This window comes from Bos grunniens, chromosome 12, assembly GCF_055505025.1.
Source record: "Bos grunniens cultivar Pamir isolate PY7600 chromosome 12, Bosgru_T2T1.0, whole genome shotgun sequence".
NCBI lineage: Eukaryota > Metazoa > Chordata > Mammalia > Artiodactyla > Bovidae > Bos > Bos grunniens.
The window spans coordinates 55,680,783-55,706,362 of record NC_141176.1 but is presented as its reverse complement, the minus strand read 5'-3'; the positions used below and the strand labels follow the sequence as shown (position 1 = coordinate 55,706,362).

At 39.5% G+C, this 25,580-nt stretch overlaps 1 protein-coding gene across 38 annotated transcripts in view; it reads right to left on the bottom strand.

The window, feature by feature from the left end:
* Positions 1–25,580, bottom strand: part of LOC147361797 (uncharacterized) — a 331,684-nt gene that overhangs the window by 260,870 nt on the left and 45,234 nt on the right. The gene's annotated exons all lie outside the window — the stretch shown is intronic.

Here is a 25,580-nt window from a genome sequence, read left to right as displayed (position 1 = left end):
GGAACTCATTATTATCCCAGTGAGAGACTATTGATGAGAAGAGGGAAGAGGAAGTCTTAGATGCCGGAGAAATCCAAAAGGTGATTCCATTTCACTCCACACCTTTGGTTACAACAGCTGACGTCCAAATACACCTTTCCACCTTTCTGGGACTTCCCTGATGGGCCAGTGGCCAAGACTCTGTGCTCTCAGTGTTTCCTAGTCAGAGAACTAGATCCCACATGCCGCAATTGTATTCACATGTTGCAACTAAATATCCCGCATCCCACAAGGAGGATGGAAGATTCCAGGTGCCACAACTCAGACCTGGTGCAGTCAAATTAATATTTTTAAAAAAGAAGAAGACAAAGTAAAGATAACTAAAGATAACAGATATCACACACACACACAAATACACCTTTCATCTGAAATGCACACTTTCAAAAATATCAGGGAAACATTTCCTCCTTCCCCAAATGAAGTGAACTCAAACACCTTTTGAGTTACTGCCTCTAGGACAAGCTCAGGGTCTCTGTGGCAGGGGCAATCTTTTCCAAAAGGAAGGATTCAAGGGTCTACAGCTAACTAAGCAGCTGCCTACCACATAACATTCAGCATCTACTAGCAGAGGGAGAACAATATCATTGAAATAAAACCTCCCACATGGGGGACTTCCTGGTGGTCCAGTGGCTAAGACTCCATGCTCCCAATGCAGAGGGCCTGGGTTCAATCCCTGGTCAGGAAACTAGATTCCACATGCTACAAACAAGACTGAAGATCCTGAGTGCCACAACTAAGACCTGACACAGCTATAAATATACATTATATATATATATATATATATAACCCTCCCACTTGGAGAGAAACAAGAATGGAAGTCAACACGGCTCTCTACTCATTCTTTTTTTTTTATATATATAACTATTTATTTCTGGCTGTGCTGGGTCTTTATTGCTGTGCAGGCTTTTCTCCAGTTGCAGCAAGCGGAGGCTACTCTCTAGCTGTGGTGCTCGGGCTTCCCATTGCAGTGACTTATCTTGTTGTGGAGCACGGGCCCTAAGGCCCGTGGGCTTCAGTAGTTGCGGCTCCCGGGCTCTTGAGCACAGGTTTAAGAGTTGTGGCACATGGGCTTAGCTGCTCTGTGGCATATGGGATCTTCCCAGATCTGGGATCGAACCCGCATCCCCTGCATTGGCAGGTGGACTCCTTACTAAGCCACCAAGGAAGCCCCTCTCTCTACTCATTCTTAAATAGAACAGTTCCTAGGACAGCTGTTTCACTGTTCATTTCTCTCCCCGGCAACACCAGAGGCGGACGGTGGAATGGTGGCTTTGTCTGACAGCTGGCTCCTCTAGCAGTCAACAATTTTTAAAAAGTTGGATTACAATTTAATTTTATTAAAATTTTAATTTTCCTGTTGGAAAAAAAAAAAAAAAACATTCTTAAAGTGTGAACTTGGGGGTCTAAGAATAGATGGGGTTGAGCAGATAAAAGTTATTTTTAACCAGGCTTGTTTGGGTTTTACTGGTAATACTGCTCTCTAAAGAAATTGAGAAAGATTCTTACCGATTTATTTCCACTCTGTAACAGGGCTAGTAGTTAAAGCCATAGATGTTATCTGATTAGAGTTGTTAAACCCAGACCTGAGCCTAGACGCTTCTGTTTCCAAGCAGCCCAGCTTTGGTTTCTCCCATACTCCTAACTCTTGATGTAATAGTTTTCACCCAAAATTATAAGACTGAGAAGCAAATCTAATGGGCCCCTTGCTTCCTGGATGGGGCAAGACCAAGAAGGCTCAACAGAGGACCTGGAGAAAGGCTGGTAAATCAGATGCTTCCTGTACCCTAAATCTATCTCTCACCAAGTCCCCTCTCTCCCTGCTTCTGCTTATACTAACCTCAGCTTGGGGCCTGGAATTTGGTATTTCCAACCCTAGGATAAGCCAGATAACCAGATTTCAAGTTATGCTTGATAACACTCTGCAGGCAGAAGACAATCCTTAACAAAATATCCTTTCTCCTCTCACCTTCTATGAGGCCTAATTTCAAAAGAAGTCTATCTCATTATTATCACAGACAGTACAGAACATTAAAAGAAGACTTCAACACACTTTAGCATTCTGACCTTTCTTACATGATCCTTATCGCAAAGTTCAACAGGGCATAGTTTTAAAAACTCCTTTATAATTATAAAAAAACTCCTATATAACTACAAATAAGAAAAGCCAACTGTCCAGCACAAGGCAGAGAACAGAGCAATTCACCACCTCTTCCTTCCTTGTTTCACCCAGTTCCACATTTTTACTCACAACATCCTATTTTCTACTGCCGAATTCAACAGCAGCCTAATTCAGTAAGACTCATTATGTTGCAACAATAAAGGTGGGCATGCTTTCTTGGGTTCTGATTTTGGTTTCAGTTTGCTTATCTCATGTATTTGAAAAAGTTCAGAGACAGAAGAACAGCCCTCAGTTAATTTGTGATCTGGGCTTCATTTCTCTGGCTCTCTCTTATGTCTGCTCATCTCTAGGCAGGAACTTCATCTCCAGGGCCGATACCCCTAATGGCAAGAAAAGATATTCAGCCTTCACCTCTGCATCACAGAGATCTTGATTTCCAGAATACTGTGTCTTTTCACATATTTACTACTGAATTAATCTCTAGGTTCAGGTGGGAAACATGAGGTGAACGATGAAATCTCAGCAACATTTTTCAGAACTGAATTATCTATTCAAGAGCCACACAGATTTGCAAAATCAGAAACCAGCAGCTTTGGAAGTTGCAATAAAGCTATAAATTTGGGGGACAATTAAATAATGCCACTATAGTATTCAAAAAGGAGAAATGGAAGACTTTGTAAAGCAGGAATTATTCAAAGGAGAAAGATCCTCTCATTGAAACAAAAGATTAAACCAAAATGAAAAGTATTATCTTCAGATAGAAGAAAGACATTGCATATGGTAACATATTAATTAATTAATACTCCAAATTGTACTTTACATTAATCATCACCACTGTCTGCATTTCCTGTCTTGCCTGGAAACAGACTGTTTTTGAATTCTGTTTCAATTGAAACTTTTATTGACATAATTGTAGACTCACATGCAGTTATAAAAAATAAAAAACATAAAACAGGTGAAGTGTACAGCTTAACCAGTTTCTCCAACAGTGACTTTTTAAAAATTATAGTGGAATATAGTAGCAAGATATTTACACTGATACAATCCACCGCCTCTCTTGGATTTTGAAATCAATTGAAGACAATCAAATTGATTCATAATTTAGAAGGAAAAACATAAAGTTCAATTAAGGAAGTGTTTGCCTGATGGCCTCTACTTGCTTTTGAGAAAAATGGCTATCATCAGATAATGAAGTATGTGGGGAAAATTGTGAAGAAAGAAGTTTGCAATAAAACATACAGAGTTATCTGAATTTTTCAAGAAAATACTTGCAGACGTACTAGTCCACATTCAAACACTGCTTGCCTGTGTACTTAGTCGCTCACTTGTATCTGACTCTTTGTGACCCTATGGACTGTAGCCCACCAGGCTTCTCTGTCCATGGGGATTCTCCAGGCAAGAATAGTGGAGAGGGTTGCCATGCCCTCCTCCAGGGGATCTTCTCAACGGAGGAATCAAATCCATGTCTCCTGTGTCTCCTGTATTGCTGGTGGATTCTTAACCCGCTAAGCCATCAGGGAAGCCTAAGTGCTCTTTTATTTGAAGTTTGTATATCTGTTGTGCTTTTCTAGGAACAACCCTGAGAACAGGTGATAAAAGAATTGTGACAGCATTTCAGAGTGGGTTGCTCTTAAATCAAGGTGATTAAAATGGATTATTTCTAAGTTTCCATGATTTATAGTTACTTACTTTGCCTTGATTAAAAGTTCTTCAAACATGTAGTCAAATTAATTTAAAATAGCACTGTATTTTAGTGCCAAAATAAATGTAAAGAGTGAGAAATAAAAACTCTAACATGAATGAGGTTTGGCAAAACAACCTTAAAAAAACTGTGAGAACTGACAAGTGAATTTTTCATCCAATGTAGGATACTGTAGAAAGCTTTGTGCTGCCTTATCAAAGAATCTGAATGCATCTATAGATATGAACATTTTGAGCCTCCAAGAGAATTTTAAATATTTATTTATTTTTATTTATTTGGCTACAGCAGGTCTTTATTGTGACATGAGGAATCTTGGTTGTATCACACAGGCCTTTTTGTTGTGGTTCATGGACTCTTAGTTGTGGCTCTAATGTGCTGTGTACTGTGCTTAGTCGCTCAGTCGTGTCCCACTTTTTGCGACCCCATGGGCTGTAGCCCACCAGGCTCCTCTATCTATAGGGATTCTCCAGACAAGAATACTGGAGTGAGTTGCCACACCCTCCTCCCAGGGATCTTCCCAATCCAGGGATTGAACCCAAGTCTCCCGTATTGCAGGTGGATACTTTACCATCTGAGCCACCAGGGAAGCCCAAGAATTCTGAAGTGGGTAGCCTATCACTTCTCCACGGGATCTTCCCAACCCAGGAATCAAACCAGCGTCTCCTGCACTGCAGGTGGATTCTTCACCAGGAAAGTCCAGTTGTGGCTTTTGAACTCAATAATCACAGCATGCAGGCTCTCTAATTGTGTCAGGCTTAGTTGCTCCACAGCATGTGGGATGTTAGTTCCTCAAACAGAAATCAAGCCTGCATCCCAGCATTGCAAGGTGGATTCTTATCACTGGACCATCAGGGAAGTCCCCATATTGATTCTACATTCTCCCAATTTCATATCTTTAAAATGTATTTCTAGATTAACTTTACTTATCCAAAGTGTTTATTGAAATTATTATATGTTTGGCAGCCTCCTGGATCCTGGGGTCTACTGGGGAGCAAAACAGACGCATTCCTCCACTCTTCAGCTTGCTGCTACTGCTAAGTCGCTTCAGTCGTGTCCAACTCTGTGCAACCCCATAGACGGCAGCCCACCAGGCTTCCCTGTCCCTGGGATTCTCCAGGCAAGAATACTGGAGTGGGTTGCCATTTCCTACTCCAATGCATGAAAGTGAAAAGTGAAAGTGAAGTAGCTCAGTCCTGTCCAACTCTGAGCGACCCCATGGACTGCAGCCTACCAGGCTCCTCCGTCCATGGGATTTTCCAGGCAAGAGTACTGGAGTGGGGTGCCATCACCTTCTCTGACTCTTAAGCTTACATAAATGCAAAGGGGTAGGGCAGAAAGTTTTAGGGAGAAACCAAAATTTTTTCCCCAAACTTTTTCAAATCTGAAAGAATATTTGAGCAAAACTCTACATCTTATTAGGACAGACTCTTCTAACTGTTAATATCATTTAGTTATTCTTAGGAATATTCACACACCACCTGGGTTTGTGTGGCTCTTTAAGGCAGGCATTGCCTCCAGCCTGACTCCACATGGTTTCAGTGGTTTTCAGGAAGCTTTACAATGTTGGCCCTAAGCAGCTGTTTCAGTTGAATTACTTTCCCAACATCTGTCTGTCACTGTATTGAACCAAGAGCAACAGTAGTTCCCCTCCCCAAAGCATTTAGGAATGTAGCAGACTTAACTGAAGATGGGGGAAGATATATAAGAGGTTTTACATTCAAGCAGGGCATCCATTCAAACTAAATGCTGCATGCACGTTACTCAGAAGTCCTCTGGCTACTGTAATGGCTGTAATTTTTTGTTTTCTTCAAGACCATTTTATCCAATTTAGGACTTCAACCTGAACCAGCTCTCTGGGCTTTCCTTCCTCATGTGGTCCTTTCTCCCCTTTAGCCATTCTTTCTGTGTAACCTTTGATATTCCTCACTTTCTTCAGCCTCTTGTCCAAATTTAGTGGTAGACCTACCTTTGCATAATCCAAACATATCAAATTTTGTATCTGCTCCTCTGGAATGTGACTATGGTTCTCAATAGCAAATCTTCCCCTCTGTTATTACACTATGAGATATTTTCATTGTAGACTTGTACTTTGAGTTGCTTCGGTAGACTTCTAGGTGAAACGTGAAAAGAAAGAGTTGCTTCGGTAGACTTCTAGGTGAAACGTGAAAAATGCATGTCATATGACCATAGAGAGGCATTTGGTGACTGAGAGCAGGGCAGAGGACAGCAGAAGTTACTCTGTGCACAAGAGAGTTAAAAATAAGCACTCAAAACACATCAGGTAGCAGTACAATAAGTTAAAATTTGTCTTCATCGTGAGCCCTGCCACTCCACAGTTTTGTTTTGTTTTTGGATACTCTGTGCCTCAAGCGAAAAGTAAGAATAGAAAAGCCTCACTCACTCTGGGTGACATCCCTCAGAGTATAAGGTGTGAAGATATGACAACCCAACACTACTTCAGAAGAAAGCAAGTTTAGGGCAGGGGGTGCTGACGGTAAGTCATGTGGATGAGTTAAGAGTCAGACTTGGTTGCAAATAACAAAGAACCAAACAATGACCAAAGGAAGGGTGAACGTCTCTCAGATAACAAGAATCTCACTGCCCTAGGAATCCAGATGCTTTTACTTTTCTGTTCTGCCATTCTTTAGCCTATCACTCTCACCCTCGTGGTCCTAAAACCACTGCTAAACCTTTGGCATTGCAGACAAGAAAAAAGAAGGGTGCAGAAGGAAGGATAAAAATACCTTTCTTCTAGGTTTGCCTTTTAATTTGGCAAGAAGAGGAGGGAAGGTCTCCCTCATAACTTCCTTCCCCACCTACTTGCCTAGAACTACATTATATCAGTACTCTGGCTTATAGGAGATGGGATCTTTTTTAATTAATTAATTTATTTATTTGGCTGCACCAGGTCTTAGTTGCAGCACTTAGGATCTTCAGTGGCAGCATGTGGGATCTAATTCCCTGACTGGGGATCAAACCTGGGTCCCCTGCATTGGTAGCATGGAGTTTTAGCCACTGGACCACCAGGGAAGCGCTAGGAGATGGGCTCTTGAGTGTTCTTTTTTCTCTCGATTTTATAGGAAAAGTCAAGGGAGAAGGAGTTCAGAATGGGTGTTGACAGAGTTAATCTATTTGCACAAGTGGAGTAGAAATGAGTAAGAATCCCTCACTACTCTAAGAGCCAAGGAAAGATTTGCACAGTGAAGTGGTCAGATGCTCATCTGAAAGGCACATTCATCTCAGGGATTCCCATGTCTACTCAGGAACAATTATTTTAACATACAGTGATATCAAATGAGGTGAAAGGTATTCCTGCTGAAGTGACTTGATAAGTTCCCAATGTTGATATGGTATATCTCCCCAGTAATTAAAATATATGTATGTGTGTATTGTGTGTGTGTGTGTTTGTGTGTGTGTGTACAGAAGGAAGAAGGGTGGAAAGTCATCTCATGGAGGTAAAAAACCCTTGCACTTTACTCAGCAACAAGACAAGCTGGAATTGCATTTCAAATACTCCCAAGTATTAGGAAATAAGAGCATGGAACTGGGCTGTATTCCATACAAGCTAATCTGGAGAACACAAAAGAATTAAGGGATTATGGTTTTACATAAATAATCACATTAACTCCAAACTACAGCAAACTTGGTCACACATTTGTTGGTTAAGTAACTTCATTAAGTTTTGTTTTTTTAAAAAGCACAGGTTCTAATCATTTTTTTCCAGAAAATTTCAGGTAAGTGCAGCAAAAGACTGATGGACATGGATAGTCAGACATATATTAATAAGTATTTTAATAATTTACTACCATGAAGTTTGAAAGTTGTCCCTGTTTCACAGATTTAATCTAGGTGCCAAAACAAAATTAACCAAAGTAGAGATAAATTGTGTTACAGTGGTTAAGACTGTTCACTTCAAGTGGTAAGGGTTCTACGCCTGGTTGTAGAACTAAGGACTCACAGGCCCCGTGATGCAGCCAAAAAAAAAAAGTCTTCATCATACACAAAAAAATTTTAATGCAAAATTTCTGATGTTAATTTCTGCTTTTGAAAGAACACCAATAATATTCCTACCACTCTAAACAATATATTTTTATAGGAGTAACTGTTCCAATTTTTCTTAGATTCCAATATTTCAAAAGCTCTAGACATGATCTTGAAAATGGGTACTTCCATAATACTAAAACTCTTTTTAATAAAGACATGCATATAATGGTGGGTCAGAACATAGGAACAATGTAATTTCACATGAACTCTTTGGATATTCATCACTCAAAGCAGAATTTGAGGGGAAAAAATAGCCATGGAAGGAATTAACTGGTTTTGTTGAACCTACTCTATCAGGTAAAGGAAAAGGCTAATTTGGGTTATTACGGAAATGATCTAGGTCTTTCAAAAGCAAAAAAAAAAAAGACAATTATTTTCCTTAATTCAGTTGAAAAGTAAAAGCACTGCATGGGAATATCTCAACTTTAAGTAGTTTTAAACAGTGTTCTTAATAATTTATTACTGATTATAAATAATATTCATCAATCTAAAACTTCTACTCCTAGAGGTGTGTCTTAAGGAAATATCCTATAATGCTGGCAATTCCATTTGCAGATACATTTACTGCAGTGGTTTCTTTTTTTTTCACTTATTAAACACATTAAATTGCAGACTAAAAATCTGGCACTGCTGGTCTATGCATCAGGAATACAGAGGTAAATAAAACCCAAAAGTTTGTCCTTGTGGAATTCTTGCTAGTTGGGAGTAGGCGCAATAGACATAAATACATGCATACAAACATAAGTACATATAATATGTTAGATGGTGACAGATATTACGGAGAAGAGAAAAATTACATCAATAAATACAACTGGAGAGCTTCTGTGAGTGGGTTGATGTGTTAGTGTTGACAGAGAAAAAGCATGAGAAAGTAGAGTTCAAGTAAAAGCACTCCTGGCAGAAGGTGAGCTGGGAAGGTACAGTGAGACTGCCAGGTTCAACAACCAGAGAAGAGATCAGAAAGGCTAGAATCTGGAGAGACCACATTCTAGGAGATGAACTCAGAGAGGTCCCTGGACACCACATCACCTGGAGTCTCATGAGCCCTCATTAGGACTTTGTCATTACAAACTTGGCCACAACAAACTCTTCAACTGAAATTAACAGTGTATTAAGGAAGAATTCATATTTTTTCAGGATGATGAGCCATGATAGTGATATTCATACAAACGTGTGTATGAATATTTCCTAAAGACATTGGAAAACCTCATGACAGAATGTTAGCTGAATGAAGCTGCATATATTATCAAGTTCTTTCATTTGGGGATTTTCCTGGTGGTCCAGTGGCTCAAGGGCTTCCCTGATGGTTCAGTGGTAAAGAATCCATCCACCCGCCAATGCAGACGACGCAGGTTCCATGCCTGGGTTGAGAAGGTGCCTGGAGAAGGAAATGGCAACTGACTCCAGTATTCTTGCCTGGGAAATCCCATGGACACGGGAGTCTGGCAGGCTACATTCCATGGGGTCACAAAAGACTCAGACACTACTTAACAACTAAACAACAGCAGCCAGTGATTCAAACTGCAGGGCTCGCAGGCTTGGTCCCTGATAGAGGAACTGAGATCCCACATGACACGTGGCATGGCCAAAAGAAGTCTCATTTTAAATATCTTTAAAAAATAAAAAGGCTAAAGACAATCATTGAACTAAATGTATTAACATGTAAAATAGCAAGTGGTAAGATTATGAATGCTTTGCTTTCATTAGTTTACTTTCTTCCCAATTTTCTTCAATGTGCATATAGAACTTTCATAACCAGAAGATAATTTCAGGTAATTTTTGAAAAGTAAATAAAATTTTTATATTTATTTAGCTGCACGGAGTCTTAGTAGCAGGATGCAGAATCTAGTTCCCTGACCAAGGATTGAACCTAGGCCCTCTGCATTGGGAGCATAGAGTCAGCCACTGAACTACCAGGAAAGTCCTGAAAATTAGATAAGCTTTTTAAAAGGTGTGAGGCCCTGAAGTAACTGGCTCTCTACAGCCACGTCTCTAGGAAAGCTGTAACTGCGTAGCCCAGTTTTAGCAGCTCTGCCCTCCCTCTCCCTGTACCATATGAGTGGTCAAACTTTTCCTAGTGACTGTCTTCTGTGCTAACATTTTAATTATGTGGAGAAATACTTGAAGAAAAAAAATAAATAAAACCTGGTTCTTGGCAAAGACTAACTATTTAGTGCTGGAGGCAAACACAGGCTCAATTTTGAGGTTGGATCTGAGGGAACTTTCTTCACAGTTTAGAGAAGAATGCAAGATTCCTGGCATGGAACTGCTTATTTTTCTAAATGGAAGGGATTTGTTACAAGAGACAGTATAGAATCTCCCACAGACCCAAGGAGGAGGCTTCCAATGAGATCTATACCTAGTGCTGGGCTAGATGCACTTGTACCTAGCAACCAGCTTCCTTCTGTTTCAGGGCATGTTGATTTCCAAAATGACAGGGGTGAGGAGAGGGGCAGGAGGAGAAGAGAAAGCATGAAGCAATCCACTTGCAGACATTGCTTCAACCCAGGTTAGGTTCATATCACCTCAAGTGCTATTTGGTAATAGATCTTGTTAGCAACCCTTCTCAAAGGGGAGGAAGGAATGGAGTTGAAAAGTGTAAGCATATTTAAAAAATAACTTTGATCAGGGCCAATGAGAAAAAACATCATAAATTTAGTCCAAGGAGACACAGGTTTATACAATATCACATCAGCACTGTACACTTTGCAATGGACTTGGTGACCCAAGGGGGACTTGGGCTAAGGAAGAGCAGAAACAGGGCCAAGGATACAACATGGTGGAGGGGCCCCAGTGACAGAGTCTTTCCAGAGGAACATCCACACAAGCCACGTATATTACATTTAATTCTCTACTTCACCTCGTATAAATGGATGCAACATTAAAGTCTGTTGACCTTCCTTCTGAGTACAATTAAAATAGTAGCTTATAACTACAAAATCCTCAGTGTCGTCCCACTTGCCATTCGACATGTTCTGATTAATTGATCATTCATTGGGTCCAAAACTATCCTTATTACCACTGAAACAGAATCATCATAAGATATTTCTAACAAATCATCAAAATGTTTAAAAAGAAAATATGGATGTGACACTGAGGCTGACAGGGATGATGATAATCAAATTCTATCTGATCTTTGTAAAATGTGTCTTTGGTCTTGTATGCAAGGTGCTGAAATTAAGCCCTCATGCTAGATCTTTTCAGGTTGTATTTTAGAGGACTTAAGAGTTCAATGAGTAAGCTGATGCTGAAGTTACCATGCCTTTTCAGTTAACAAGTCAGGTTTTCTTTAATAAGAATAGTAAAGTCTTTTATCACCTCAATATAAGGTGAGGAAAAAAAGAGTTGTCATTTTCTAATTTAAACATAAATATGTATACACATATCCAATCCAAATTATGCATATCAGAGATCAGATTTGTCCATATTAAATAGAACAGGCCTTGGTGGTGGTTTAGACGCTAAGTCATGTCCAACTCTGGCAACCCCATGGACTGTAGCCTGCCAGGCTCCACTGTTCATGGGATTCTTCAGGCAAGAATACTAAAGTGGGTTGCCATTTCCTTCTCCAGAGGATCTTCCTGACCCAGGGACCAAACCCAGGTCTCCTGCATTGCAAGCAGATTCTTTACTGACTTAGCTACCAGGGAAGCCCTGTATACATACATACATACATACATATACATACATATATATATATATATATATATATAAAACTATATCATTGCATCTAACACAATAAATCATTGTATATTATTATGTTATATGCCACTAAGGAAAAAAATCGTTCCAATTAAACTACGACACAATTGTTTTTTATCCCTTAGAGTGCTTTATACTTACTGAAAGAACTCTTTTAGACTTATTTAGATACAGAATTTACTGTATATTACTCTTGTGCATATGTGAAAAACTAGGTATTAGCAAAATACATTTTAGAAAGGTATTTCCAAGCTTTGCATTCAGAGGCTGCTCTTCTCAATCACATTTTGATTCAGGCTCATTGGCACCTGTGACTTTCACACACGATTCCTTGATGATATCAAGGCTATCATGCACATTCTTTAAAAAAGCACTCTATCAGTGTCTCAAGACTTTTCTTCCATGATACGGCCCCCCATACTGTAGATTTTCATGCTGATTCTCTGGATCTTAAACATTAAGGTTCCAAGGAAGGGGTTCAGACCAGTTACATGCAGGTAATTACAACTGTTTCATGACTGTATCCATTTGTTAAGGTGTCTTCCATAATCAGAAGAATCCAAACTTCAGAGATACTAAAATGTAAAAAAATAGTAAAAGACTTCCCTGGTCATCCAGTGGTTGAAAATCTGCCTGCCAAGGCAGGGGACAAGGGTTCCATCCCTGATCCAGAAAGATCCCACATGCCTCAAATCAACTAAGCCCATGTGCCACCACTTCTGAGCCCAGTTGCCTTGTTCTGTAACAAAAGAAGCTATCATGATGAGAAGCCCAAACAATTCATTTAAGAAATGTTAAAAAACAGTTTCTTAGAATTGATGAAACATGGAAAATGTGTTTCTTTATTTGGTAATCATCACATTTTAAAAATTTATCAAGATTGGTCCTGAAGTGACATTTTATGGCTATCTAATAAATGAAGAGGAATTAAAAAGCCTCTTGATGAAAGTGAAAGAGGAGAGTGAAAAAGTTGACTTAAAGCTTAACATTCAGAAAACTAAGATCATGGCATCTGGTCCCATCACTCCATGGGAAATAGATGGGGAAACAGTGGAAACTGTGTCCAACTTTATTTTGGGGGGCTCCAAAACTCACAGCAGATGGTGATTGCAGCCATGAAATTAAAAGACGCTTACTCCTTGGAAGGAAAGTTATGACCAACCTAGATAGCATATTCAAAAGCAGAGACATTACTTTGCTAACAAAGGTCTGTCTAGTCAAGGCTATGGTTTTTCCTGTGGTCATGTATGGATGTGAGAGTTGGACTGTGAAGAAAGCTGAGCACCAAATAATTGATGCTTTTGAACTGTGGTGTTGGAGAAGACTCTTGAGAGTCCCTTGGACTGCAAGAAGGTCCAACCAGTCCATCCTAAAGGAGATCAGTCCTGGTTGTTCATTGGAAGGACTGATTTTGAAGCTGAAACTCCAATACTTTGGCCACCTCATGCAAAGAGTTGACTCATTGGAAAAGACCCTGATGCTGGGAGGGATTGGGGGCAGGAGGAGAAGGGGACAACAGAGGATGAGATGGCTGGATGGCATCACCAACTCAATGGACATGAGTTAGGGTAAACTCCTGGAGTTGGTGATGGACAGGGAGGCCTGGCATGCTGCGATTCATGGGGTCGCAAAGAATCGGACACGACTGAGCGACGGATCTGAACTGAACTAATAAATGCTTAAAAATAAAGAGTAAAAACGGACATATTGAGAGTTATAAATATAATCCCCTACCTGAAGGATTTCCAAGTTTTTCAATTCATAAAATGTTTCATATTTCATTTGAGACGAAATTTCAAATGTCAAGTAATAATTGCATGTTCACATGACTACAAGCATTACAAAGAAAGGAACAAATTTATTTATAACATATAATCAGTAACCATTTTGTCCCCAAAGTAAAACAGGTAAAAATTCATGTATGCCCATATCCTGTTAACAACACATTTGATTCCAAGAGTTTATATTAGATTTGAATTTTAATAAATGCTATACTCTTTCTTGAAAAAAAATTTAATGTCATTAAATAAGCAGTGAATCTGCAAGCACTTTTCAATACTATAAGTAGTTTAATTAGGGTTATGTTTTACATTTTAAACATATTTATTTAATACCAAAAGGGCTTCCCTGGTGGCTCAGTGGTAAAGAATCTGACTGCAATGCAGGAGACATCCTTGGGCTGGGACTATCCCCTGGAGAAGGAAATGGCAACCCACTCCAGTATTCTTGCCTGGAAAATCCCATGGACAGAGGACCCTAGTGGGCTTCACTCCATGGGGTCACAGAGTCAGATATGACTTAGTGACTAAACAACTACAAAATTTCATACCAATCTTCTGACCATAGTATTTCTATAAATTTGATGTTTGCTCCTTGGAAGAAAAGCTATGACAAATCTAGACAGCATATTAAGAAGCAGAGACATCACTCTTCCAGCAAAGATCCATATAGTCAAAGCTATGGTATTTCCAGTAGTCATGTACAGATGTAAGAATTGGACCATAAAGAGGCTGAGTGCCAAGGAATTGATGCTTTCAAACTATGCTGCTGGAGAAAATTCTTGAGAGTCGCTTGGACAGCAAGGAGATCAAACCAGTCAATCCTAAAGGAAACCAACCCTGAATATTCATTGCTGATGAATATAATTCCCTTACAGCAGAAAGCAAAGAGGAATTAAAGAGCCTCATGATGAATGTGAAAGAGGAGAGTGAAAAAACTGGCTTAAAACTCAACATTCAAAAAACCAAGATCATGGCCTCTGGTCCCATCATTTCATGGCAAACCCATAAGGAAACAATGGAAATAGTGACAGACTTTATTTGGGGGGACTTAAAATCACTGTGGATGGTGACTGCAGCCATGAAATTAAAAGACAGTTGCTCCTTGGAAGAAAAGCTATGGCAAACCTAGACAGTGCATTGAAAAACAGAGACATTACTTTGCCTACAAAGGTCCGTATAGTCAAAGATATGGTTTTTCCAGTAGTCGTATACAGACATGAGAGCTAGAAAATAAAAAAGCTGAGCACCGAAGAATTGATGCCCTCGAACTATGGTGCTGGAGAAACTCTTGAGAGTCCCTTGGACAGCAAGGAGATCAAACCAGTCAATTCTAAAGGAAATCAACGGTGAATATTCACTGGAAGGACTGATGCTGAAGCTCCAATATTTGGCCACTTGATGCAAAGAGCCAACTCATTGGAAAAGACTCTAATGCTGGGAAATACTGAGGTCAAGAGGACAATGGGCAACACAGGATGAGATGGTTGGATGGCATCATTGACTCAATAGACACGAGTTTGAGCAAACTCTGGGAAATTGTGAAGGACAGGGAAGCCTGGTGTGCTATAGACCATGGGGTCGCAAAGAATCAGACACGACATAGGGACTGACAACAACAGCAACTCTTAGGTTACTCAAGGACATTCAAAATACTAGTAATGTATAGGATTTACTTAATATTTCACTTTACACATCTCTTATGTAATACTGCATATATCAGGGTTAATAAATTACTACTGCCCACATGCTGAACTTGTAAATAAATTTTATTGGAACACAGCCATGCCTGTTCATTTACAGGTAGCCAGTAAAGACTGGCTACCATGTAAAGCCAAAAATATTTATTATGTAGCCACTTCCAGAAAAGATTTGCTGCTCCCTGTTGTGGAGCAAGGTGATAGCTTATAGCTCCCCTTCACACCCTTCACACTACAGGTCACCTTTAAGCTGACTTATTTTCCATTTTAACCATGAGAAAATTAGACTTTAATTTAATTGTAATGTATTGTTTTTTCCATGGGGTAATACTTAAGAAAATCTTCAAATACTCCTTGAAGCAGAAAGGGAGCTTAACGGCAAGGCAATTGTAAAATTTCTTTGTGATCATATGTCAGATGAAGAACTATAAACACCATTTCCTTTGCAATTCAACTTACCACCACCAGTACCTGACCCATACTCACAGTGTAACAACTAAGATCTTGGTATAGTCACTTCTACTATACTGTCAGGAAAGAATCTCAACTCATGGCATTCTCAAATGTCAAATATGCTTTTCAAGTGGACAAAGTGAAGAACATAGACAAAATTTCCAGTGGCTCCTGTCTTTGTCTGCTCAGCCCTCCTTACCTTCTGGATACGTGGCCGATGCCCATAGCCTCAGGATCAAGAATCAGCCTGTGACCTGCTGCTGCTGCTGCTAAGTCGCTTCAGTTGTGTCCGACTCTGTGTGACCCCAGCCCACCAGGCTCCCCTGTCCCTGGGATTCTAGACCAATTATAAAGCTTCATCCAGTGTCCAGAATGATTGATCCAACAGGAGGGAAAATACCCAAACCTGGCAAATCAAAGTACTTTCAAAAGTAATCTGAAGTTTGAGGAGAGTAGTTTTTCCAACAGTTTGATCTGAGAACTGTAATTGAGACCCAAACTTCCATTATCCATTCTTAAACAAGAAAGTCATTAGATTGAGGAGGCCCACATAAATAAACCAAAACCTAAGCCTCTAATGCCACAGATTATGAAATTGAAACCTAAAGACGACCAATCACAAACAGCCAACTAGGCTTTTTAAGCTTTCAGTTCAGTTCAGTTCAGTTGCTCGGTCGTGTCCAACTCTTTGAAGCCCCATGAATTGCAGCACCCCAGGCCTCCCTGTCCATCACCAACTCCCAGAGTTCACCCAAACTCATGTCCATTGAGTCAGTGATGCCATCCAGCCATCTCATCCTCTGTCGTCCCCTTCTCCTCCTGCCCGCAATCCCTCCCAGCATCAGACTCTTTTCCAATGAGTCAACTCTTTGCATGAGGTGGCCAAAGTACTGGAGTTTCAGCTTTAGCATCAGTCCTTCCAAAGAACACCCAGGACTGATCTCCTTTAGAATGGACTGGTTGGATCTCCTTGTAGTCCAAGGGACTCTCAAGAGTCTTCTCCAACACCACAGTTCAAAAGCATCAATTCTTCGGCACTCAGCTTTCTTCACAAGCTTTAGCCAACCAATAATTTGCTTACTTTGCTTCTGCCTTTTCTCTATAAAAGTCTTTTCTTGAGTTGTTGTTGAAGGAGCACTTCTAACCACTTCTGGCTTGGTGCTGCCCTGTTCCAACTGATTTTTGCTGACATAAACTCTTAAGATGTTTAATAGACTTCAGTTTTTTTATTGACGTATAGTTGATTTAGGGCTTCCCAGTTGGCACAGTGGTAAAGAACCTGCCTGCCAATGCAGGAGATACAGGTTCAATCCCTGGAAGATGACTTGGAGAAGGAAATGGCAACCATTCCAGTATTCTTGCCTGGGAAATCCCATGGACAGGGGAGCCTGGCAGGCTGCAGTCCTTGGGGTCACAAAGAGTCAGACAGGACTTAGCAACTAAACAACAAGAAACAAGTTAATTTATAGTACTGTGTTAGTTTCAAGTGTACAGCTAAGTGATTCAGTTACATATTTTTTCATATTATATTCCATTACAGGTTATTACAAGATATTGAATATAGATCCTTGTGCTACCCAGTAGGTCCTTGTTGGTTATCCATTTTGTATATAGTAGTTTCTATATGTTAATCTCATACTCCTAATTTATTGCCCCCACTTCTCTTTCCCCTTTGGTAACCATAAGTTTGTTTTCTGTGTCTCTGAGTCTATTTTGTATACAGATGCATTTGTATTATTTCTTTAATTGTTATCTTTTAACATATTTTGAGCTGTGGTTCCAGGTGGCCCAGAAAAAAAGAGAGAGATCAAGCCAAATGAGAAGCAGAGATGAGAAGAAGAAGAAACAGAATTCCTGATAAGACTTTAGGTCCCCGATTTCAGTCACTTCTCAAGAACCCCCTTCCTGTCCTTCTATAGTTTAGGTAGAGCAGCCAACAAGATGCTCCTCTTTTTTCTTCCAGTAGCTCAAGCAATATCACTTGCAACCAAGACACTTGACCAACAGGACCAGATAATCACTGGGGAAGGCCACCTATTTCATGGATGTTGATCCCAGTATATCTTCAAGCCAAAGACAACAGAACCTAAAATAGCTTCCCTATTTTCTTGTAGAAGCTTTTCCTCCCTTTTCTTCTTATAGTTTAGGAAACAAACAAAAGATTTAAGAAAAAAAAAAAAAAGGCAGCAAACTCTTAGAACAACACTTCACCCAAATGACCAGGCAGAAATGTAACGGGCTGTGTTCTCTTCAGAGTGGCTTAACCCTAATCAAGCAGCCCACCTCTCCCTTTCTTTCTCCGATCTTTCTGTCTCTGCTTCACATCTCATAAATACTTTATGTCTGAAAGCTTAAAAAGTGATTTATGCAAGATCTGCTATAAGCATTTAGCTCGAGTATCAAATTCATTTGCCTAGTGATGGATTAAAAAAAGAGGAAAACCATCTTCTGCCTCAAGGAAGGCCAAACTGGAAAGTGAGGCAAAAAGCAATATACAGAAGAATCAAACTTTTTTTTTTTTTTTTAACTTGGCCGATCTTTCCTGCTGTGTGCATCTAATGTTTTGCCTCTGAGAATAGAACTTATTAGCAACCTCAAAATGAAAAAAGAAGACAGGATATTTTTCAACAAGGGTCTCTGCTTTGCCAAACATCCCAGAGTTTGTCTCCAAGGACTTGAAAAGAAAGGAAAGAATGAAGAACGGAAACCATAAAGCATGCGGTAAGGCTATCATCTAATTACTGAATGAATGGCACAGTTGTTTTGTCTGATTGCACTAAGCTAGTTATCCACTGCTAGCTTCATTGACAAAAAGGGAATCGACACAAATTATAGGGAAATTCAAGCACTAAAGGAATGTTTTGGTTCAGAGGTTTGCAATGACTATTGGCTTCAGTTTTTGGCAAAATCTGTCTTTGCCGTAAGGAACTCGGCTGTGCTGGGTCAGCCTGCAGCATTCCCGAAAACCTGGAATAGGACAGACTTCCTTGTCATCTGTATCCCATCAATAAATTAAAGTGATGTTCTCCAGCTCGTGTTTGTTTCTTGGCAGGCTAATCTACAATCAGAAAAAGAAAAGCCTTTCATTTGTGGACTCCAGCTAAAGGAAGGAAGCCTTTGTATGCGGATTCACCGGAGACCAAAATATTAAAAAGTGGAAGAGGAAAACCATATGCTGCAGTTCTCCAAAGGAAGCAGCTCAGAGTTCTGGTTAAAGAAATGCTTGAGTTCATGACACAGTAAAATAAATCTTTTACTACCAGAAGAGGGTATGCTAATAATGATATTGATACTTCTGGGATGTTACAACCATTGACATGTTAACTGGTATTCCATTTTCTCCTACTGTTTACATCAGAAAAACCTAGAAATTATATATTTCAAAGAAACCTGAAGTAATGGCACATTTTAGCGTAATGCTTCCAGATTTGCACTTCATTTAAGAAAGAAGTGAGGAATCCAGTGGAATCTGTCTGGAGAACGATATTCACAAGCTCATGGCTCCCTCTCAAAGCTAGCTGATTCTTTACAGTTACAGCAATCAAATCCAGATTAAAGTAGAATTGGGGGAAAAAATCACTGTACTGATTATATGAGCTTTTTTGCATAGTCTATGACATACTGCAGTGTTAGGAACTCTTCATTTCTCTTGGGTTTTCAGGGGTTGACCTTGCCCTTGTATCATCTGTGAATGAGTACCCTAAAAAGAATAGAGCTGGTGTGGTCCTTCAACTGCCTGTAGGAGAGAAAGCGTTGGGATCGTCTGATCCTTTTTAGATTGATCACCTTTGTGTTTCATTTCCTTTTTTATCTTATTGAAGAAGCCAAGCAAGAATTCCTACTTTAACACCTGTATCCTTCAAAGAATATGACTCTGGGTGCAACTTTTCAGTATTTTAGGGCCTCATGTACCAATGATATGGCTCCTTACCGAAGGGAATGAGTTTTGCTTTCTTTTGTAGTGGAGTCTCTTATAAAAACTAGCAACAGATTAAGTGCAAGGGGTATGATTGGTAAGAATGCTTGACAAAAACTTGGCAGAGGCATTTCATTGAACAGAAATATGGATCTGGCTTCTGTTACTCAGTAGATAACTGAATGAATGTGCACTTACCTAGTTTACTGGAAAGAGGACTACATTGCAAAGCAGGAGGTTTTGTTCCCAGCTCTGGCCTTACTGCGTGGTAAGCAATAACACTCTGCAGAGTTTACTGAACCCTGGCCCAGTCACCCATCATCTATGTCAATTGTGCTGGTCACTGTGACCTCTCTGAGCCTTGGCATCCTTGTCTTTAGTTGCTGTTCAGTCACTCAGTCATGTCCAACTCTGTGACCCCATGGGCTGCATTACTCCAGACTTCCCTGCCCTCACTATATCCTGTAGTTTGTTCAAACTCATATCCATTGAGTTCATTATGACATCCAACCATCTCAGCCTCTATCACCCCCTTCCCCTCCTGCCCTCAATCTTTCCCAGCATCAGGGCCTTTTCCAATGAGTCGGCAGGATAAAAACAATACTCATTTCACACAGTTGTAATTTATCTGGCACATAATAACCACTATATAAGAGTCTATTCAATAAAATTAATTATTCTGCTACTGACAGTAAAGATCAGATCTTAGCCTTTCAAAACTTGGGTTTTTTGTTGGCAAATGGAGATAAGAACTAGTGTTTCTTACATCGTCGTAGTCTCCAACAAGTAGATTATCTTATCTTTCACTCCATCCTGCTTCCAGATACAGGAAATATAGACAGGGAGCAACAGCATTAAAGTGGTTGTAAGAAAATTCTATCAGGAACTGCTTCAGACTGTGAGAAATTGAGCACCATTTTCCACTGAAGAGAGGTTTGTACCTGACTAAGAGGAAGAACTCATTAGAGGACCAAAGTTTTCCCTCTAAATCCCCAGAAGATACATCATGAACCACTTCTCTCTGGCAAATCAAGCAGCTGGGGATAATGATGAGTATCTGAAAAAGTCTCTTATAAAGACTACATCAGATCAAGTGTGAGGAGTTTCATTTGTGACTTTAGAAAGATTACTTCTCTTTAAAGGAAGATTACTTTCTAATAAAAGAAATCATTAGTTCTCTTGAATTACCTTTCATCACAATCCTCTGTCATTAATCATTTGGACAACAATGAAGAGTTGATTCTTCCTGGGAAATCTCCCATAAATCAGAGACATTTAATTTCCCTTCTAAACTCATCTTTTCCCTGGACCTCAAGTTTGAAGGCAATGGCACCCCACTCCAGTACTCTTGCCTGGAAAATCCCATGGATGGAGGAGCCTGGAAGGCTGCAGTCCATGGGGTCGCTGAGGGTCGCGCATGACTGAGCGACTTTACTTTCACTTTCAAGTTTGAAAGAGTTCTTAAAACATCTTCCAAGGACTTCCCTGGTGGTCCAGTGGTTAAGACTCTGAACTTCCAATGCAGGGGGCCAGGTTCAAACCCTGTTCAGGGAACTAAGATCCTTGATGCTGTTTGGCAAGGCCAAACAACAACAACAAAAACTCTTAAAAATTCCTCCAATTCAATCCACTTGAAACTTGACACCCACAGAAGGTGAGTGCCCAGTATATGATTCTCCCTTGAAAACAGCAAACCACCCGATTTCTTACTGTTACAAAAATCTCTCCTAGCATTAATGGTTAAAAATTTCACAAAAAAACAAAAGGTAGAGATATACCTCATATTACACACAACAATATTTTCTATTGGATCAATGAGTACTTTGTCTTTTATAAATCCATTAAGTCATAGAAAACTAAAAGAGAAATTTATAGTTATCTTTGGAGAGATGATAACTTTTTAAGGTTAAAATACAATGGAAACAACAAAAGAAAATAACTAACAAATTTAACTACACAAAGACTAAAACTTTTTAGGGAACAACCAAATCTAAAATGATAAGGCAGACAGTTATTTGGCCTCAAATATGGATGAAAGGAAATTTGATGAGTAAATAAATAAAATATTTAAAATATTAAATAAAAATAACAAAGGTCTCACTGGTAACAAAACTATGCAGTATTTTAAACCATAAGATATCATTTTAAGCCTCATTGCCTTTAAAATTATCTACCAAGGTTTTGCATAATCATAATTATTAATTATTGCTTTTAAAATCAGGTAATGCAAAGTTGACAATATATACCCACGGAGTGTTGCTGGCAATATAAACTATGCAGTCTTTAGAAAAACAATTTGGCATTACACAGGAAAAGGAACTGCATTCATATTCTACTAAACCCTTCTTGTGGTAATTTTATTCTATATAAAAATCCAGAGGAAAAAAGGGACTTATCTATATATTTATATAATCAAAACAGTATTGTTTAAAATGGTAAAATATTAAAACTCACTTAGTGTCCAACCCTATAGCTCCTCAAAAGAATACTTAAAAGTCATTTTAAAAGATAAGTATGGAACATATTAAGCCAGTCTTTGTCATTCTCCCAATCATTTTTAAGGACTGCTTCCTAACATTCTGGAAACCATCTCTTTTGAAACTCAGTGTTTATAAATTCCCCTCTCTCCCACTGTAGCAACTACTCAGGTCTGCCCTGAGAAAATTCGTATTTCTTCAGGTCAGAGGTGTTACTGGAAAAGCAATCAGGTCCAATGTGCAAAAGAAATTTATTTCTGGAATCAAAATATTTTCCTCCTGCTGAAATCTCTATATCAACCACTAGTACCACTTAACTATTCAAACCAAACTTGTAGGAGTTATCTTCACCCTTCCACCTCCCTCATCTCCCTTATTCAATTGATCAAGATTTGCAGAAATGAACTAATCTCTCTTCTCTATCTAGACTATTTTCAAATATCAGCAAAAAAAACATAAAAGGGAAGTCTGTAGAAAAATTAAATTTCATATGAAAGTAACCCTATTATAAAACTAAAAATAATTAGAAACAGAAATAAAATGTACATGGTAAAATATAATTTCCAACATCAAGTCCTGAAAAATAATCATGAATAATTACAATAAGACAAACAGATCAAAGGAATTAAGAAAAAGAAAATAAACACCGATGATAAAGACATTCCAACATAAGACTAACAGAGGTTTCTGAAATAGAAAACCCAATTATTAAATTGTCTGAGACAAACCTCTTTAATCATTCCCATCTGAAAAGAATGAGAAATAAAAGTCTGTCAGGGGTGGTAAGGATCAAAATATCACTGCTATTCTGATAAAGGCTAAATGTGTAGCTTAGTTGTGCAGCTAAATAGATCTGCCATCTAAATCGCAGTAGTTGGCATGTTGACCTTTCCCATTAGGCAATGCTGATTTGGGGAAGACATCCCACCTGAGAGGTAGGAGGACAGGATGCTTAATCAGGGATAGCCTGACAACACAAAGGTGAATATCTGCTTCCTAAAGAACTGCTCACTCCCATAAGGAAGAGGCGTAGAGCTGACTTAATTTATCCCCAACTTATTTTTCCAAAATTATCAGTGATATGTCACTCTTAACTTCTCAGGAGAGAGAGAGGATAAAGAGGTGAACAGAGGCTATGAGTTACACTAATTGAGCACACATTTTAAGAGGGCCAATGCTCACTCTCAGTGGAAGATCTATCAAAATGTCTTTCTGGTGGGATTCTCAGAATTCCTCTCTTGTGCGTCTCCCAATGGTCCCCTTTCTGAGTGGGAATGTTTATAGCAGTTACTCTATCCCAAAACCATCACTGAGTACTGGATGTGTATGTAGAGAAGAGAAAATTTACCACTTTAGTCTTAAAGTCTCTAGGTCAAGAAGCACATTTCTAGACCAGCTATAGAGCCCCCCGCACATCACTAGATACCCTAGACATTGATTTGGTGTCCTTACTCTGTGGGACTTTTTGGTTGTTTTCCTTGGGGTAAATAAGTATACTTTGTGCATAAAAATAAGAATCAAATACTGTGTTTCATAGAATGACTATGGAAGATGTTAGGATGTGTTCTGCTTCTTCTCCCCTCCCAGGCAAAACAGACGATGCTATTTCCTTCTCCAGTGGCACTTGTATAAGCCAGTAAAAGGTGCACAGAAGTGCTACATATTCCTTCCATGTGGTATCTCTAAGCAGTATGTAATTTACCACATTCCCTTTTGCATTTTCAACTGGGTGATTATGGATGCGTTGACATGGAGTGTCTATCAACCTACATCCCTGAAAGATGCAATAAGCAGAGGCCCTCTAACTCAGGTATAACATGTAGTAAGTGAAAATAATACTGAAAAGCTGCGTTACATTGTGTGAAAAACCAGAGAGATCTGGGGACTGTTACTGCAGCATAGTGGATTAGTGCACTATTAGTGCATTCTGATGTGTATATTGCTTTCTTGCAGAGATTAGGAATTTGCATTACCTGGTCTTACTCAGGACACCTTTTTATCCTTTCAAGTAATACTCAAAATCTCTTGATTTTTCTTCATGCCCGTGTTGAACTTAGTATCAATCCTATCTGGTGAGAGAGCACCCACAAATTCATGTGAACAGGCATTTTCAGCCTTGTATCTCATTGGGTATTGTTTTTGTTATGAAATGGCTTGGGCATTTTTTAAAGCCTCCTAATTAAGTTTTCATCTTGTCTCCACATTTAGCTGGAAGAATCATCCTTACCAGATTCCTAATCTGAAGCAACTATTTATATTTCTTAAGACTGAGCCCGCAGGGTCCTAATAAAGAACAGTGCCATGAAATGTTCCAGACCTCGAGAATGTGTTTCTTTCTCCAATGTCTTTTTGTCAATTATGTTTTTATCCCCCTCTATTCCTCTCAGGAAGATTAAGCTGAATTTGTAAAGGTCTATCTAGCACTGACTACTTGGGCCTGAAACTTATAAACCCCAAATCTCAGCTGTCTTGCAATTCAAGAGAAGCAATTCCGAGGGCAAAGGTATGGCAAAAAGTATATTCCAGTTCAGTTCAGTTCAGTTGCTCAGTCGTGTCCGACTCTTTGCGACCCCATGAATCGCAGCACACCAGGCCTCCCTGTCCATCACCAACTCCCGGAGTTCACTCAGACGCACATCCATCAAGTCAGTAATGCTATCCAGCCATCTCATCCTCTGTCATCCCCTTCTCCTGTCCTCAATCCCTCCCAGCATCAGAGTCTTTTCCAAGGGATCAACTCTTCGCATGAGGTGGCCAAAGTACTGGAGTTTCAGCTTTAGTATCAGTCCTTCCAAAGAAATCCCAGGGCTGATCTCCTTCAGAATGGACTGGTTGGATCTGCTTGCAGTCCAAGGGACTCTCAAGAGTCTTCTTCAACACCACAGTTCAAAAGCATCAATTCTTCAGTGCTCAGCCTTCTTCACAGTCCAACTCTCACATCCATACATGACCACAGGAAAAACCATAGCCTTGACTAGACAGACCTTTGTTGGCAAAGTAATGTCTCTGCTTTTGAATATGTTATCTAGATTGGACATAACTTTCCTTCCAAGGAGTAAGCATCTTTTAATTTCATGGCTGCAGTCACCATCTGCAGTGATTTTGGAGCCCAAAAAATAAAGTCTGACACTGTTTCCACTGTTTCCCCATCTATTTCCCATGAAGTGATGGGACCAGATGCCATGATCTTCGTTTTCTGAATGTTGAGCTTTAAGATAGGCTCAATAAAGGACAGAAATGGTATGGACCTAACAGAAGCAGAAGACATTAAGAAGAGGTGGCAAGAATACACAGAAGAACTGTATAAAAAAGATCTTCACGACCCAGATAATCACGATGGTGTGATCACTCATCTAGAGCCAGATATCCTGGAATGGGAAGTCAAGTGGGCCTTAGAAAGCATCCCTACGAACAAAGCTAGTGGAGGTGATGGAATTCCAGTTGAGCTATTTCAAATCCTGAAAGAGGATGCTGTGAAAGTGCTGCACTCAATATGCCAGCAAATGTGGAAAACTCAGCAGTGGCCACAGGACTGGAAAAGGTCAGTTTTCATTCCAATCCCAAAGAAGGGCAATGCCAAAGAATGCTCAAACTACTGCACAATTGCACTCATCTCACATTCTAGTAAAGTAATGCTCAAAATTCTCCAA